The following is a 14,467-nucleotide window of genomic DNA, read 5'->3' on the forward strand; positions in this document are numbered from 1 at the left end:
GGCTAACCTCCTGTGAAAATAAATGCTTACTCAGTGATTCGACACTTGTTGATTTCAATTTATATTTATACACGTTTTTCTGACTAATGGCTTTTCCAAGACTTGTAGCTTGGCAAAAAGACCCTATTCTGGCAATGCAGATTTGCAGGTCTCTGCACACAGTGGGAATGGACTTTTGCTGCTAGCACAAACACACCGGGAACTTTAGGTAAAGTAACATGCTGCTGTCTCACATAAACATGATCTTTGTCTTGATTATTTTTAAATATATTAGAACATTTTGGATATAGAAACTGATAATAAACGTTTTATGTTTTGTTGTTGTTTACCTTTAACCAATCACTACAGAAAGCTATTCGTGCTACAGGCAATATAATAATATAATAACTCAGTGACACAGTTGATTATATAAACATTTTATGGCCCTGTTGCTCTGTGTTTTTCCAATGTATAAAATTAGAGTAGGAGGGGAGTCCCAATTCAAGTCTACAATTTCAGTTTTGTTTCCCTGTATCTGATCATTGAATACCAGAATATACAACTGCAGAAGAAATCCCTAAGCGGACCAGAAAGTGGGGAAGATGGAGAGTATTCTGCTGAATAAGCAAGAAGTGGGGCAGGGTCATCCCGACTCTGCAGCAGCGTGTGTCAGATTACTGTAACACCTCAGGCTACTGGACCACTGAAATACAAATATCAGTGCCGGAAACTGTAATTAATTGAACAACAGTATTGGCAATTGAATGTTTTTTGGTAGTATAAAATCTCTTTCAAGTAGTCTTAGGTTTAGACAAAAGTGATCTTTAACATTAAGAGAGCTAACCAGAAAACAATGCACTTTTTCTTAATAAAATGTACATTTTAAAACATTAACCACTAACAGCTCTGTTTTGAAAAGTGATTCATTACATCAGATGCACTTACTCAACTTTAGGGTGCGCACACATGTGAGAAGCCTTAATCTTGTTGTGACTGTGGCAAGAGTTTCTCTCAATTAAGCCACCTTAAAGTTCACCAGCACATCCATACTAGTGAGAAGTTCTGTTTGTGGAACACGTTTTACAACATTAGCTAAATATAATATTCATCTGAGAGTGCATAAAGGAGATAAGCCATACTCCTGTACTGATTATGGAAAGAGTTTTTCTAAATTGGATACCCTAAAAAATCACAAACACATACATTCTCAAGATAAACCGCACTCCTTTCAGACTGTGTGAAGTGCTTTAGTAGATCACCTGATCTCATTATTTATCATGGTGCACACAGCTGAGAAGCCATACTGCTGTTTGAATGTCCATCCTCACCATGTTACATTTTAAAATATGATCTTGAAACATGTTGCCACACAGATATTCCATTTTATTTGTTCTTGTATGCTTTGGTCTGTCAAACCTGTATTTATATTTTATATTTCTTTACATGTTTGTTTATATGTTGACTTCAGACAGTAACTCCTTTTATAGAGCAGAGTAGGGTTGAGTGACTCACCGTTTACCCCTGTAGTGGTCAAGCTAGTATTTTATCAAATAAATAAACTGATATTTGTTCCTGAGCTGCAGCTTTGATATGGGAAACTTGTCTTCAGTAGTGTTTTTGGAATGTGTTTTATTTTTCTCTTGTAATATAGAAGGTTATTGTTTTCTGTTCATTTGGATCCCCATTCCTGTCAGAGCATCAGCTACTCTTCCTGGATCTGGGACTAAATATGAGGTTTGGTGCTGGTTGTAAGGACGGTGATTGCATGTATGTTATAACCTCCTGCTAGATCCCTCTCATTGAAGAGGATTCAATCCATGAAGGCATTTGATTTGTTTTAATAATGATTAAATACATTATTTGACTACATGGTTTGTCAGGGATTCTACACTGTCCTAGTGCATTTCATTGTTGAAAACACAGAATAATGCTTCAACAGAACTCAAGGTCATTGATCATCAACACATATACACTCACCTAAAGGATTATTAGGAACACCATACTAATACTGTGTTTGACCCCCTTTCGCCTTCAGAACTGCCTTTATTCTACGTGGCATTGATTCAACAAGGTGCTGAAAGCATTCTTTAGAAATGTTGGCCCATATTGATAGGATAGCATCTTGCAGTTGATGGAGATTTGTGGGGCACAAAGCTCCCGTTCCACCACATCCCAAAGATACTCTATTGGGTTGAGATCTGGTGACTGTGGGGGCCATTTCAGTACAGTGAACTCATTGTCATGTTCAAGAAACCAATATGAAATGATTCAAGCTTTGTGACATGGTGCATTATCCTGCTGGAAGTAGCCATCAGAGGATGGGTACATGGTGGTCATAAAGGGATGGACATGGTCAGAAACAATGCTCAGGTAGGGCGTGGCATTTAAACGATGCCCAATTGGCACTAAGAGGCCTAAAGTGTGCCAAGAAAACATCCCCCATACCATTACACCACCACCACCAGCCTGCACAGTGGTAACAAGGCATGATGGATCCATGTTCTCATTCGGTTTACGCCAAATTCTGACTCTACCATCTGAATGTCTCAACAGAAATCGAGACTCATCAGACCAGGCAACATTCTTCCAGTCTTCAACTGTCCAATTTTGGTGAGCTCGTGCAAATTGTAGCCTCTTTTTTCTATTTGTAGTGGAGATGAGTGGTACCCGGTGGGGTCTTCTGCTGTTGTAGCCCATCCGCCTCAAGGTTGTGCGTGTTGTGGCTTCACAAATGCTTTGCTGCATTGGTTGATTTGATAATTGCATTAATGAGAAATTTAACAGGTGTTCCTAATAATCCTTTAGGTGAGTGTATATGTCTGGGTGATTATCAAACCCTTTAAATCAATCATGCAGTTCATCACTTTTTCTAATGTATATAAGGTTAAGACATGCTGACTGTATTGTATACAACTTTTTAATCTGAATTATTGGTTTACATTTAACAAAGTTACTAGAGTTACTGAGGAAAGTGTAATTAAAACTGACAGTTGATTATGTGTGTATATATATGTGTTACAGCTTGAACGAGTATCAACAGTGTTACATCAACATGTTATGTACCTGGACAAAATCACAATTACATGGCTGATGTCGGGACACACGGGTCAATAGTAAAATTACATTGGTAGGAAAGCTTCAGTCTGGGCGGTGTGAATAGATTGAAACAGTTTGGAACATATTTTCGGTGCCAAAGCTATGTAAAGAAAAGACCTCCACCCATCCTGGGGAAAACTATGATTTTAAGTTTAAAAAAATTAACACTTCATTTTTCAGCCTCTGAGTTTGCCCCTTGGTGACAATCTGACCATGTGGCTGGTGGCAGACTTTTTCAGTAAGTTGTTCAAACAAAGGATATGTTAGACATTTATTTACTTGAACCACACAATAAAACACATGTATAACCATCACCAGCCTTAATTTTCACTGCATTGAATTTCAGGTCACCGTTTATGTTAGCAAGTGGTTAGCTGACATTGGCTAGCAAGCTACAGTAACATCAACCAGCGTTTGCAGCTTTTTGGATTCGAGTCAATGAGAGAAGCTACATACAATGCATTGTATGTAGTGTTCCTTAGCTGGCAAGGTGACAGTGTTCATGTCTTCCGTCTGAAAGGCACTCAATGCACGTAGCTAACGTGAGGTTAATCCAGTCAGTTTGTGTTGGTAGGGTTCACACATAATATCTGAACTTGCAGTGCTACAGTAGCAGGCAAACCGATGGCCCAAACATAAACAGTAATGTATTACAGCACTACTTGTGGTGTCCCCCTCAAGAATTCCTCTTGAGAAAACTTGATGTAATTGTCCTCTCCAAAGTCCAGATCAGATTTAGACGATTGGATCATTGAAATGGGTCTGAAGCGTCTTCATACGAATGGGATTAGTGAATGAGAGGCAAGTGTAACGAGTCTTTAGCGTTCAGGTCATAATTCGAGTTCTGGGCTTTAGTGGCACAAGATTACTAAATCTATTTTATGAAGCCCTTTTTTACATCAGCAGTTGTCAAAAATGCTTTTCCCAACAACCAACCTGAAACCCCAAAAGCAAGAAACAACAGCAAGTAGATTCAATCTTATCGTTTAAATGATTCAATGGCCATGTGATTGCATTTGCTGTTTTTCTTCCATTATGTGTTTTATCTCTATCACACATGTCCATGAGACTTGTATATTGGTTTCTTTTAGCAGAGGGAGGAACATGGTTTGGTCTTTATTTTAGCAGATGGAGGACAAACCCAGGCTGCTGCTCTCCTTCCACACTGAGATCAAACAAGAACCAGTAGATGCTGATTGTGACAGTGGAGCTCAGTGTTCATTGGTGGATTCAGAGATGACATCAGTGAAGCAGGAAGACTGCAGTCAAACTCTGGGACTGAATGGTGTTAAAAAAGAAGAGAATGAGCAGATTGGGATTCCCATAAAAAATGAAGAGGAGAAGATTAGGGTTATCATTAAAAAGGAAGAGGAGATTGGGGTTATCATTAAAAATGAAAAGGCGGAGAAGATTGTGGATTCAATTAATCAAGGTACGACCTGGTTTTATGAGCAGGGTTTACATTTTTCAAGCATTTGTTGTTTCTGAAAATGGGGGTGGAAACCTCATATTTCCATATTTATATATTTTAATATTTATTTCATAAATCAAAGGTCTGTCTGTGGGTTTTACAAATATTTAACCAATGGAAAGTATTAAAAAGAGCTTGTGACTAAACCTCATAACTCCATTGGATACTTGAATACCAGTTATTTACAGTCACGGTAGGGCTAACTAATATGCATAATGAGTGTTAATGAGTGTTAATGAGTGTTAATGAGTGTTAATGAGTGTTGAGTGGCTAGATGGTCACATTTCACAGCAGTAGTCACAGTGGATAATACAGACATACACACACATTTTTTTGTTGTTGTTTTTTAAGATTCCCATGATGGGGCTGAGGATAACACGGCTGGAGGAAGAAAATGCCAGAATGAACGTTATTGGAAGAAGTGTGTTCAGAAGAGGAGAAGAATGATGGGAGGAAAAAGAAAGGAGGGGTTACCAAGGAGTCCCGGGTGATGGGACCAAGATGCCAGTCTACCGCGCATGTCAGGTCCTCCATGCAGTGCAGTACGATTGGAGAGGCCGACCGGGAGAAGATTTTTAAATGCTTCCGGGAGAACATGAACTGGGTAGAGAAAAGAATGTATGTGTGTAATTTGGTAGATGTCACCCCAGTGCAGAGAAGAAGGGGCTCTGAAAATTCAAGAAGGTCATCTACTCTTGTTTTCTTCTTGAAAGTTGAAGGGCAGAGGAGGAGGGTATGCAAGAGTTTGTTTCTGGCAACGCTTGGAATAGGGGAATGGTCTGCCCATTACTGGGTGAAAGACACCGGCGAGACACAGAAGAACATGTAGCGTCATGCCACAGAGGTGAGGCTCATGAGTTCATGAGGTGTTTTCCACCGGATCCCTTTAAGCTGCCGTCCCACTACTGTGTTTTCAGCTTCAGAACACTACCTGGAGGCTGTCTTTAGTGACCTGCAGAAATACCATTGTGCTGCTGAGGAGAAGATGCTGAGACCACTACAAAGCAGGTGTTCTCAGAATAATTTAAGGGGCAGAACCTGGGTCTTTACCATCCAAAGAAGAACCAGTGTGACACCTGCTGCTCCTTCAAGGCTAGCAGCTTGTCAGATAATTGGTGGCAGGACCATTTAAAAAGGAAGAGGCCCGTGCAGAACAAAAATGATGCGAATTACAAGACCGTGGTTGTCTGCATGGATCTGCAAGCCCTCCTCTGACCTAGATCGAAAGTGTCGGCTCTTTACTACAAGAGAACTCATCATCTGCTACTTTTACTTACAATTTCTGACCTATCTACACAAGCCACTTGCAATGTCTGGCATGAAGGTGAGGGAGCTCTGCCTGCCAGTGAGCTTACGTCCCGTGTCAGCAATTTCCTCTCTGTGCACGAGGAGCACAGTCTGTGGAGTGATGGTTGTGGATACCGAAACTGCAATTCGATGCTCAGCAATGCTCTTCTGAAGTTCTCCACAGAGATGACTGTAGTCACCCAGACATTCTTGGAAAAGGGGCACACAGATGGAATTTGGCTTCCATGCAAAGTGTCATCGAGAGGCATCTGAGGAACCAGGAACTCTTATGTCCCGGCTGAATATGTTGCCCAGATGAAGAGCGCGCGGTACAAGCCCAACCCATAGGGAGTCCAGTATGTGGATCCATATCTTCTTCCTAGACTTGACCAGACGGAGGTTCTTCAAGTCTATCTGTACCGGGACCAAACCCGGTGACACCTCTTGTCCATGATGTCAGAGCCATCGGGTAAATGTCTAACTAAAACGGTCTCTCTCTCACCAGTCCAGGTCAGAAGTCATGATGTTGCACGTTTATACGCATCTGTTGTGTAAACTTATACTTACGATGTGTGAATGGTTGTTTAAACTCTGTCAACTTTTATTTTTATGTTTTTAGGTACAACATCAATGGGGTAATGGACTTCATGGTTGCAGGACTTCCAAAACACCTGCTCTGGCACACCACCTCAGACACTCCTGCGGTCAAACCACCTTACACAGAGAGCCAGAAGATCAAATAAATACAAACACCCCTGAAACCTCAAGGGGGTCATAATATCTTTCATGACAATCTAAAACACTAGGAAACAAACACACTAAGTCACTTGTGTGTGTGTGTAATAACACACAAAGGAATAGACTGTTAATAAATTATGGATAAATAAATTAAACTCTTAAACATTAGGAAACACACACCTAGTTATCTACACTGCTCAAAGAAATGTGCCATCCTGGAGAAGCTGGACTACCTGTACAAACTGAGTGGGCTGCAGATACCGCCTCGTGCTATCAATAGTGACAAGAACACTAGCAAAACGCAAAACTCGAAAAGAATCAGTCAAGAAGGATAAGGAGAAAGCAATTGTCTGTGGCCATCACCTGCAAAACCATTCCCTTTTTGGAGGTTGTCTTGCTGTTGCCTGTCTAGTGCATCTGTTGTCTCTTTCATTTGCACAAACACCGGTGACATTAATTCACAATCACTTATGCACCCTAACTGGACAGATGGATATCCCTGAAATTTAATTTATTTGGTGTTATACTGTGATGAATGTGTATAATTATTTAGATTTAATTTTCATAGTATGTGCAAATGTATTTGGTGAATAAAGACTATTAAGTTGTTATAGTTAATAAATGCATGTGGGCTGGTGGGGGGGGGGGGGGGGGCAGCTGGAATCATCAGGTATCGTCTTGATCTTTAACACAGCCAGGAGGACTTTGGACATGTCAGCAATGAGTCTTTCCAGGCTGGTACTGGGGAGGTGTGGTCCAATTTAGAGAGTGCATTCCTTAGATTTACAAGGATTTACAGTGGAGAAGGAGAACTGACCCTACTCCCCTGGCACAATAATATATCAGGGTAAAAACCTCCTCCTCTGGCACAATAACAAGCCAGCGACTCCACCTCTGAATGGCATTTGAGAGAGGGCATCCCAGTGGCGATGAGAGCACACCTGGCAAGACAGCAAGGGTGGATAGTATCAAGCCTTTCCATTCACCTTCACTCCCCTGGGCCAGGCAACACCTAATCATAGAACATGCTGAAGAGATGTCTTTAGTAGACACTTGAAAGTTTGCTCTGAGTCTGCATTTCTAACCTTAATTGGCAGATCATTCCGCAGTAGTGGATCTCTATGAGAGAACGCCCTGCCTCCGGCTGTTTGTTTAGAAATTCTAGGTGCAGTCAGAAGTCCTGCATCTTGCAATCTTTTTGATCTTGCACTTAATTTTATGATGAGGAACGGTTAGGGATGGGATGTGGGTGGTATTTTGGAGGGTTTCGGAGTCTTTTTCTATTGAAAACGGGTTTGTTTAGAGAATAATGAATAGGGAGGCGCCTCGCACTCCAGTACAGTAGGGGGCGGTAGATACACTTTTCAGTTATTTTGATCCGCCATTAATTTATAAATAAATAGCTAGTACACAGTAGTGGGGTGTAAGCCGTTAAGGTTTTTGCTAGATTTCAAAAGACATCAAAAATATTTACGGTGGTAGTAAAATAACTGAAATCAAAGTGGCAGAAATGGTAAGTTATTAAACAATAGTACTGTCAATTGTGTTTTTTCAGTTGTGTTAAATAATTTCTCAGTTTCCAAACGGAAGTAATCCTCTTCCGAAAATGTAAATCATAGTATAGGTTTCAAAACGTGAATAGTTAATTTTGTTCATTTTTAAACATCGTTATAAATGACAAAACTAACAAAGTTCTGACATTACTAAAGAGTGAACCCAAGTTGGCTACGTAGCTTCTTAAATTGCTGGAGCTGCAAAGCTGAACCAGCATCGAAAACGGGGGAGTGGCGATACGACTTGATGTAGGTGTGGATCTGAACAGGGAACATGAGAGCGATAATCAACGAAAAGTCTGCATTTACAAAATACTTTATATCAAGGCTAGTATAAATGTTGTTCCGGTCCTAATGAAAAAACAATGAAACAAAAGTTGGAAGTTATGAAAATGTGTTTTTTGGTATTACCCCCATTGTGCTGTATTTTATCCACATCAAATATATTCGTCAATCTTGTAAGCTTCTGGTTTGGTCTTTATTTTAACAGATTGAGGACAAACCCAGCCTGCTGCTCTCCTTCCACACTGAGCCCAAACAAGAGTCACTGGATTCTGATTGTGACAGTGGAGCTCAGTGTTCATTGGTGGATTCAGAGATGACGTCAGTGAAGCATGAAGACTGCAGTCAAACACTGGGACTGAATGTTATTAAATGTGAAGAGGAGGAGAAGGTTGAGGATGTAAATAATCAAGGTAAGAATTTGTTTTATCAAGAGGGTTTATTGCTCTCAATTAAAGCTTATTTATCAAATGCACTGAATAACAGTGCCATCCTGTACCATTCTTGTGACAATGGCACAGGACATCTCCGTTACAAAATGAATAGTTGTTCCTACTGATGAAACAAGTAGATGTTATTTCATGACATCCATATATTTATTATTGTTTTGTACTGATCTCAGGAAGTAAACAGAAAAATGCCAGAAGTATAATTATAACCAACAGTAACATGTAGAAAAGGGTTTCACAGCTGAATCCCCAATAAAAGGGACCTCCTTGGTGATGGAGTCTACGGTGCTTTTCAAAATCAGTCACTTGTAACAAAACATACATTCATACAGTAATATTATAAACCCGAATCTCACAGTCTCATTCATTTGTAGTAAACATATCGGTGACATCCATAAGCACAAACACACCTAGTCTTGTGCTACCATCACATTTTTCTCCTTAATTCTATTGGATGATGTGCTTTTCAAATTCCAATGTGGCAGAAAAACACATTACTCTGCAGTGGATTTAATTTCATACCACTTGGCTTTGACAGGTCAAATAAAGGACAGGAATAAAAACGTGGCCGACTGTGTGAGATGACATTTATATTTTTTGTGTTCAGAGACAACATCAATGAAGCAGGAAGACTTCAGTCAAACTCTGGGACTGAATGTCATCATTAAAGATGAAGAAGAGGAGGAGAAGATTGGGGATTCAACTAATCAGGGTGAGAACTGGTTTCATCAAGAGAGTTTAATGTTCTTAATAGTTTAATGTTCTTACTGATAAAAGGTCAATTTCATTTCACGCTATCTCAGTATTCTCCATATTGTTAAATGTACTTTGTGGCCGTATCAGTATGGCAAAAGAACAGATTATTTTGAAAATGTTAACCAGTAAAATGTGAGTTTCTTTCAGTTGAAAAGCAATATTGGAGTCACGTGGCTGACACACAGGTCTATGTTTTCTTTTTGTAAAAACTAGCTGACCACCACAGACTAGGATTGAACCTTGACTTTGTCACTAGCTGAGAAGTGGCTCGGAAGCCTAATGGGCATAGTACATTGGCCTGCATCTCCCAGAGAGGGGGAGGCATGGTTAGCAGGGATTCTTTGATTTAATCACACTCTAGTGACTCTCTATGGCAGCTCTGGAATCTATGATCTCCTAATATTTTTTTGTGACATTTTTCTTTTTCTTGAACTTCATAGTGTCGAATATGCTAACTACTGTAGTTGTCCCATAACCAGTTACTTTTGGCAACTGTACATGGCAACCATCACTAGGAATCTTCTAATCTCATTCATGAGAATTGCTTGTTGTGTGACCCTGGTGGCAGCACTGAGCCTGTTCTGTTTTAACATGTAGTCATAGTTTATGATGTAATTAACTAGAACCAGTATTGTTTTTGTTTCATGCAACAGATACTTTCTAATCACAACATGGGGACGTAGCTACGTCTTACCTAGCGTTTAAGACCAACTGTTACTATGAGCTGGTGCAACTGATAGTAACCCCTTTCTAACATTAAAACTTTTTTTTTTTTACTTGAAACCAATATAAACTTCAGCTAACTTTCACCACTTAATAGCAAGAAATCTATTTATAGGATTTGTGATTCAGAGAATAAGTTAAAGAAGTGTCAATATCAAGTGAAATCAGCTCCATATTTATTAGTATGTTATCAGATGACGATGTCTGTTTAAAGACAACTGAGCCATGGATTATAGTTTCTTTGAACTATAGACTAATTTCAAGCTCTAAAATACTGTATAGAATGAGTACGTTTTGGGAAGCCTTGTGATAACCAACTAACTTTTCTGATCTGTGTCACACAGATGCGATTCCAGGAATGGAGAAATGTTCTACTCTTGGAGAGAAACAACTTAAAGACTACAAAGATAAGAAGTCTTACAAATGTCTCCAATATGGAAATGTTTTATCTCTTTCAAAGAAAACACACATAAAGCCTTACTCCTGTTCTGACTGTGGGAAGTGTTTCATTACATCATCTGAACTTAATAGTCACCAAAAGGTGCACACTAATGAGAAGCCTTATTCCTGTTCTGATTGTGGGAAGAGTTTCTCTCAATTTGTTGGTCTTAAAGTACATCAGCGCGTACATACAGGAGAGAAGCCTTACTGCTGTTCCGACTGTGGGAAGAGTTTCATTACATCATCTGTACTTACTATTCATCAGAGAGTGCACACAGGCAAGAAGCCTTACTCCTGTTCTGACTGTGGGAAAAGTTTCTCTCACTTAAGTAGCCTTAAATCTCACCAACGCATACATACTGGAGAGAAGCCTTACTCCTGTTCCAACTGTGGAAAGTCTTTCTCTAAATTAGATACCCTCAAACGTCACCAGCGGATACATACCGGAGAGAAACCTTACTCCTGTTCTGACTGTGGAAAGAGTTACATTAGATCATCTGAATTTACTATTCATCAGAGAGTGCACACCGGTGAGAAGCCATACTTCTGTTCTGACTGTGGGAAGTGTTTCATTACATTATCTGGACTTACTAGACATCAGAGAGTGCACACTGGTGAGAAGCCTTACTCCTGTTCTGATTGTGGGAAGAGTTTCTCTCACTTAGGTAACCTGAAAACTCATCAGCACATACATACTGGAGAGAAACCTTACTCATGTTCTGACTGTGGGAAGTGTTTTATTACGTCATATGAACTTACTAGGCATCAGAATGTGCACTCAGTTGAGAAGCCTTACTCCTGTTCTGACTGTGGGAAGTGTTTCATTAGATCATCTTATCTTACTAGTCATCAGAGACTGCACACAGGTGAGAAGCCTTACTCCTGTTCTGACTGTGGAAAGAATTTTTCTCGGTTAAGTCACCTTAAAGCTCACCAGCAAACACACAGGAGAGGAACCATAGTCCAGTTTTGAATGTGGAGGGGCTTCAAATAAATTGTCATATATTGTGTGTGGAGTTTTTGCAGAATGTATCTTATCATAAACACCATGAAAGCTTGAAACCTTTAATCAAACAGCTCCGATCCTGTGGAGACAGTGTTCATATAGACTACATGAAGGCTAGACACCTTTTAATAAAACATATTTACAATCTGGATTTACAACATTTAGTCTAAACAAAATCTGATAGACACATCTGTGAAGTGTTACTTCTGCCTGGGGGAGGGACTTCAGAGAGTTGATTCTACCGTCATCCAAAAATGCTGCTCTAAAAGATTTAAATAGCCATTTCGTTCTTTCCAGACTGGGAAGGCCTAACCTATAGCTTGCTGACCTTTCTAGTTGTGATGGCCATTTGAGGCTTCATTAGTGTTATTTTAGCAGCAGGATGCCTTCTTTGAAGAAATAGAAGATGGTTCATCACAGGATTTTCAACACTGAGTAGTCTAACAGTCCTCAGAGAGACACACACCTGTGAAATACAATTCTGCTTTTAGGCAATTAATTCAGAAAGACGCTTGAAGTCACACCAACACGCACAGCAGAAATATTAAATCATTAGTGTGGTTGAATGTCTAATATTCCCCTGTAGTCGTCCAGATAGAATTCCATTATCAGATAGGCCATGAGGTAGATCATCTAACATGATTTGCAGCTTTGAGAAAGGAACATGTTTACTATTGTTATTATGAATGTATTTCATTTTTCTCTTGTATCTAGATGCTGATTACTTTCCGTTTGTCATTTATTTTGATCCCCATTAGTTCCTGCCAAAGCAGCAGCTACTCTTCCTGGGGTCTGGGGCTTAACATATGGTCTGGGGCTTAACATATGGTCTAGGGCTTAATATGCGGTCTGGGGCTTAATATGTGGTCTGGGGCTGGTTACAATGTAGGTCTATACCCTCTTGCTATAATAAAGGTTAACTGAAATGTTGTCACAGTGATTCTGCAATGTGCTTCTTTTTTCTAAAGAAAACAAAACTCATTGTGTTCCTGAACAAATGCTATATTTGTTGAATGCCATGAAATGCTATGTCTAGTTAATCAAACTGTTTATATCTCTCAAGTCTAAGCAATTCATTTTCTATGACTTTCTGGTTAATGAAAGATAGTCATAAGATGATTTTTCATAGATCGTTTAGTAATTTCATATGGAGTTGTAGGATGTATGTAGCTTTCCCCCAAAATAAATAGAAAATGATAAGATTACTGTGAAAGTGTTGTTACTAAAATGTAGCATAAAGCTAATTTTACAAAATCAACCAAGTTTTTCGGGGCAGGTGTGCAGTGGAGGCTGTCGCCAAAAGGTTCCCGGAACCCATCAGCTTTTATTCAATGAAGATTCAGCCGACGGCGATAATGCATATAAACTTTGCATAGACTTGTGCTGTCAGCACTGTTACAGTAATTAAGGTGTACAATTCTAAGTATGTGTAAATGTACTTTGTGAATATAGACTACTGTTCTCTGAATTGTTCCTGTTACACTTGCTCATGGGTTGCACATTTCACCACAATAACGTTTAAAATTGTAACTAGTCCTTAATTAGACACAATTTTGGTGTAATCCAATTAAATGTTGTGTAACGTTAACTAGCGAGCTAAAATCTTATTTTATATACGTAAAACTTTTAACCACTGCACTGATGCTACCACTTGACGGAGGTTCAACCCATGAAAACAAACACTATTGGAAAAAGGACACTGGCCTCCTTACTCTTCCTAGAATTTCTGAACAAATGGTTGGGCAACCCTTTCTATAAAGCTACATTTGATAGATGCTGACTTGGTTTCCACACTTAAGTCTTTCCTCTAGACAAGAACAGCCCGACCCTGTTCCTGGAGATCTACTGCCCTGTAGGTTTTCCTTCCAACTCCGATTTAGCACACCTGATTCTAATAATTATCTGGATGAATAGCTTAATCAGGTCAAGAGAAAACCAACAGGACAGTAGATCTCCAAGAACAGAGATACCCTCTCTCCACGGGGATACCCTCTCTCCACTGGGATACCCTCTCTCCAACAGTGTACCCTCTCTCCTCAGGGATACCCTCTCTCCAACAGTGTACCCTCTCTCCACGGGGATACCCTCTCTCCACGGGGATACCCTCTCTCCACTGGGATACCCTCTCTCCAACAGTGTACCCTCTCTCCACGGGGATACCCTCTCTCCACGGGGATACCCTCTCTCCACGGGGATACCCTCTCTCCAACACTGTACCCTCTCTCCACGGGGATACCCTCTCTCCACGGGGATACCCTCTCTCCACTGGGATACCCTCTCTCCACGGGGATACCCTCTCTCCACTGGGATACCCTCTCTCCACGGGGATACCCTCTCTCCACTGGGATACCCTCTCTCCAACACTGTACCCTCTCTCCACGGGGATACCCTCTCTCCACGGGGATACCCTCTCTCCACTGGGATACCCTCTCTCCAACAGTGTACCCTCTCTCCTCAGGGATACCCTCTCTCCAACAGTGTACCCTCTCTCCACGGGGATACCCTCTCTCCACGGGGATACCCTCTCTCCAACATGGTACCCTCTCGCCAATGCTAATACAGTGTCACTGGCTTACTTGTGTCCCTATGCCGTCCCTAAGAAGTCCTGTCAGGCTTTTCGCCATACAGTGGGTTGAGTGAGTTAGGTCTTAATAAGACACATTAGCACATCTGATGTTGTTGTGGT

General features: G+C 40.4%; 2 protein-coding genes and 1 long non-coding RNA gene across 5 annotated transcripts in view; 2 read left to right on the plus strand and 1 right to left on the minus strand.

Moving 5' to 3' along the window:
* LOC105027450 (zinc finger protein OZF-like) overlaps positions 1 to 14,467 on the plus strand; it is a 541,343-nt gene that overhangs the window by 118,231 nt on the left and 408,645 nt on the right. The window lies entirely within an intron of this gene.
* LOC105027448 (zinc finger protein 501-like) overlaps positions 1 to 14,467 on the minus strand; it is a 164,401-nt gene that overhangs the window by 61,011 nt on the left and 88,923 nt on the right. The gene's annotated exons all lie outside the window — the stretch shown is intronic.
* Positions 4,322 to 7,069, plus strand: LOC109614780. Its single transcript, XR_002195704.3, has 3 exons — positions 4,322 to 4,507; positions 4,898 to 6,302; positions 6,453 to 7,069. It is a non-coding gene; the product is annotated as an uncharacterized LOC109614780 (long non-coding RNA).

Source organism: Esox lucius, chromosome 20 (assembly GCF_011004845.1).
Source record: "Esox lucius isolate fEsoLuc1 chromosome 20, fEsoLuc1.pri, whole genome shotgun sequence".
NCBI classification, from domain to species: Eukaryota; Metazoa; Chordata; class Actinopteri; order Esociformes; family Esocidae; genus Esox; species Esox lucius.